This window comes from Geospiza fortis, unplaced genomic scaffold (assembly GCF_000277835.1).
Source record: "Geospiza fortis unplaced genomic scaffold, GeoFor_1.0 scaffold281, whole genome shotgun sequence".
Classification (NCBI taxonomy): Eukaryota; Metazoa; Chordata; class Aves; order Passeriformes; family Thraupidae; genus Geospiza; species Geospiza fortis.
Genome location: NW_005054340.1, coordinates 5,570,217 through 5,574,594, shown reverse-complemented (window position 1 = coordinate 5,574,594; position 4,378 = coordinate 5,570,217).

The following is a 4,378-nucleotide window of genomic DNA, read 5'->3' as shown; positions in this document are numbered from 1 at the left end:
TGTTGCTTTTATTTTCTGAGGATTAAATTCCTTATTGTTAGAAGTATTCTTTCAGAAGTGAATGTCTTCCACCAGCTCTAATGAGACCTGACTTAGTGACTTCTTCCAAGTTTTGAGAATGTATTTTCTGATACCTTTACATATATATAAGTACAATATTTACTTCCACCTTTCCTTGCTCACTTGCACACTCAATTCTCCCTAAATGCACTTTTCCCATGTTAACAGGTTTCTGTTTCTATTTTCCATTCAGTTTGTTCATTATATGTTGGATTTAATTAAATCATCTTAGCTCCTATAAAAGCATTATCCCTTACTTCTGTAAGGAGTTCATTTAAGATGTCCTTACTCCCTCCTACTTGACTTGCTCATGTTGTGTGTGGTAGAGTTATCCTCTTTAGAACAGAGTAGGGCTTTCATAGGTCATTAAATCTGTGTTGCCATGAAAACAGCTTTCTCTAGGAGGCTTTTTATTAGCAGTCGACAAACTGAAATTCTATCTTTGGTGCCTGACATCATATTTGGTATAGTATTCTTCTGTCTATAAGGGGCCAAGTGCTGTGAAAAAGAGGGGTAGCAGTGGAACAGAGCTGATAGTGTGGCATCTAGGGAGTAACCAGGAGGGTTACTTCTGCAAGCATAATAATTTCAGTTAGCAAATACTGTACCACAGCTATCCTCAAAACAGTATTTGCTTCTGTGTCCCTTGGAGCTTTACACCTAAAAGGGCAGCAGCAGAATAAAGACAGTCACAATAATGAACCAACAGTGTAAGTGCTACTTCTACAGAAGTTCCTGTTCCCTCAGCTCATGTGGGTGTGCAAGCCTCTCTGTGCTGGAAAAATGGAAAGAGGCGAAAATTTTCATTATTTTATTGTCCTTTGGGATCTTAAATTTGTATTCAAGCTGTCCTAATGGTTAAATTGCGTTGCTGGGGTTTTTATAGCTGCAATGTTGACTATTTGGATTTTAATTCTCAGTTACTAGGGAGCTTGTTATAGGGAGGACTGAGATGCATTTTGCTCCTTTGAACATAACCTCTGCAAAGAAGAGGAACTTCTATGTTCACTCAGTGCATTTGTGCAATATTGTTTCTCATAAAAAGACCAGTTTGATCAAGAAAAAACAGTAAACCAGTTAAAATAAAACATTTTAAGGCAATTTACCACACAATTATTATCAATTCCTTCTGTTTCTGGAGCAATGCTTTCTAAAAATTATCAGTCAGAAAGTAAAGATGCATAAAAGATAGTGGTAGCTGCTGTTAGCCTACAGACTATCAATAAATTAGACAAAATAATTTTCTTACAGTGTAATTAACTATTACACATCTCTACAAGTGGATGAATTTTTTTGCATGGATTTATATGTCCTTGAATGTCTTTCTCATGCATTTCACATGCATTTCAGAGTACTTAAAATGCAGTTAATTTGCAGTTTAAATATTCAGTTGTTTTTCAAGCTCTGTGTTTGTTGATATGGACTTAGTCTGTTATTGAGCATTTCAGAATTTAGGATTTGTGAATTGCCAAATTGAAGTAATAGAAGTGGTACTCAATTTGCCATAGAACTGTGATGGACTTTATACTGTTACTAGGGAAGAGAAGAAGTTAAGTATATCTGTCACTGCACTGGCAGATAAATGTAACCACTGCTCTGTGCTATTACAGAATCAGAAAAAAATATTTATCTCTAAAAGTCTTTTCTAGCATTACATGTTATTTCTAACTTCATTAAATCACCTTACCCGAATTTCAGTTACCTTGAAATAAGTGCTGCTGAATGACCACTGAAGCTTCGCTTTATTAGAGGTCATGGTTTTGAAAGCTTTTGCATGGCTGAAAATACTTTTGATTCTGTACTTGTTTCCATCAGCTTTTCAGTAGTGTCACCTGATGGTTTTAAGCAAGTAAGTTTTTTGAGTTTTGTTAGAACAAATGAAAGCAAAACCAGTTTGAGGTCTTACTTTGCATCCAACTGGTTAAAAATGAAAAATAAAAATCTTAATCAGGCAAAAAGGGCTGTGTTTTACTGTGCTGGAAATTCCCAGCATAAGTTATCTCTCTTAGGATACATCATCCACTATAGTACTACAGTAAAGCCCATAATCCACAAAGCAAAAAAGAGGACATATAAAGAAGTTTTTTAGCTCAGTTTAAACCTGTCTTCTCTACAGAGATAACAAAGGTGAAATACAATGCCTATGTACACTTTCATTAAGATCTTAAAATACCTGAATGCCCATGTCTCAGTTACACCTCTTGCTTCCCTTGGTTCTCCTTAGAAAGGTGCTCAAGAAGAGGAATAATAGCCCTACAAAACTGTCTAAAACAGTTGGCATACAATTCTTCATACAGGAACACATCTCTAGACGCCGATACCCATTGCTAAAGTGCAAAGGAATTTCAAATGGCACATAGTATGTCATGTGTTCATTTATCAATCCTAGTCTGCTGGGCTTTGGTTTATTAAATGTGTAACTTCAGAATCGGCTGCTACTGAAAACTGCTACTGGTTTTACAAAAACATCTCTGAACCACACTTTTTCTTCTGTGTACACTTTTGTGATATGCAAACTCTGAAAACTCAGTTGATACAAGTGCTCATTCGTCAGCAGGATTTTCAGTTTCTTGTATTTCCCCTTTTGACCTATTATGTAGAAATTTTACTCAGCTTTTTCTTCAAATTAAGCAATCTTTTTCCTGCTTTCCCAAAGATCTCTTATCAGTTTCTGAACTACATATAGCTACACTTCCTAATTTTTGATATGATATGTATTATTCAAGACGCACTAGTATATATTTATGTGTACGTGTAGGGCAGGGACCCAGTGACCTGGGAGACCTCAGAGAAAGAGAAACTGAGGAGGGTTTTTCCAGTAATGAGTAAGAAAATGAGCAAGGAAAGCAGAACAAATTGTTTCTTCAACTGAAGAAATTATTAGAGACGGTTTGGGGGCAACTGTGCTAAGTTTTCACTGTCATAGACTCTTGGCAGTAGCTGTCCTAGTTTCAAGCAGAATGAAGTGTCTGAATTTATAGCTGGTGTGAAATTATGCTCTGGTATCAGCAAACAGAAATACTGAGTTCAGATCATTCCTGAGTGCTTCAAAATCTAGAGCTCTGAAATAGATGTTTAGGTATCTAATTTTAGGCAGTCTGATTTGAAACTGGACCTATTATTTGTATATGTTTTGAAGACCAGCTGACAATTTATCTCACCACTTTAAATCTCCAGTATTTCAGACAGTTTCACACTGCTAGAAGGTATGATATTTGAAAGGCACTTTACTGTGTAGCAAAGCATTCATTCTTACTTCAATGAAAGCTGCAATAAATTTGATGGAAGTAAACAGATTTGAAATGTAATAGACTGACAGCTTACTAGTTATATCTGAAATATCTGACCATGAGCAGTCTAAATTTCAAACCAATTTTTCAGTGTCAGAAAATGTATTTGGGTTTTAGCTGAAGGGCAACTAAATGGTTCCATTTCCTACTCAGATCGAACTGTATTATTTTCTGGGATAATAAGGACCAGAATAAAATTCACTACTAAATTAATTTTAAGATAAAAAAGCAATAACATCAGTGATTGTTATTGACTCATAATAAAAAAATTATAATTATTGTCTCCCCAACTACAACATTCAAGACTAGAACCCATCAAAATAAGTGTTTTTAGTTTTAATAAATATACCAACACTGAGGCCACAAGAGCATGAATAAACTTGGGACATTTTAGGAAACAGAGAACTTGCAGCTCACAAAAAATCGGTCATGTTGCACAGGTTTGAAGAATTAATGTTAGATACTAGAATTTTCATCAAATACTTTTATAGTAAAGATAAATGTAAATTTTAAAACTATAATAAATGTAAATTCTAAAAATATTTCCAAAAACATGCATATTTTGGAATTGTTTCAAGAAAGGGGTCAAGTTGACATTGCTTTTGTGGTTTTTCAAAAATTCAGCCTTTTGCACAACTGTAAGTAAAATATTAATATATGGCACCTTTAACAGCTGGGATTTTGTGTGTGTAAGACTTTGTTATAAGGGATAGTGATATCACATTTTGAAGTGGATTTTTCAGTAGCCTTTGAACAAGTGAGGCATTTACACAGGTGACCAGGTTGCTCAAATAAATTACCTCCCTTGCTGATTTGGTCTAGCAAAAGCCTTGTTAGGTGTCCTAAGTTCTTGCACTTAGGTTGCTTTATAATGAAGTTATTGAGGAGAGATGTGTACACCTCTACAGTGAACTGAACCAAAGATTTTTATGTAATTCCACAATGAACTGCAGAGTTGAAGTTGATGTAATATTGCAAAAAAAGCTCTTTAGAAGAGCTTTGTGGAACAACTCTCTAATTGCACATAT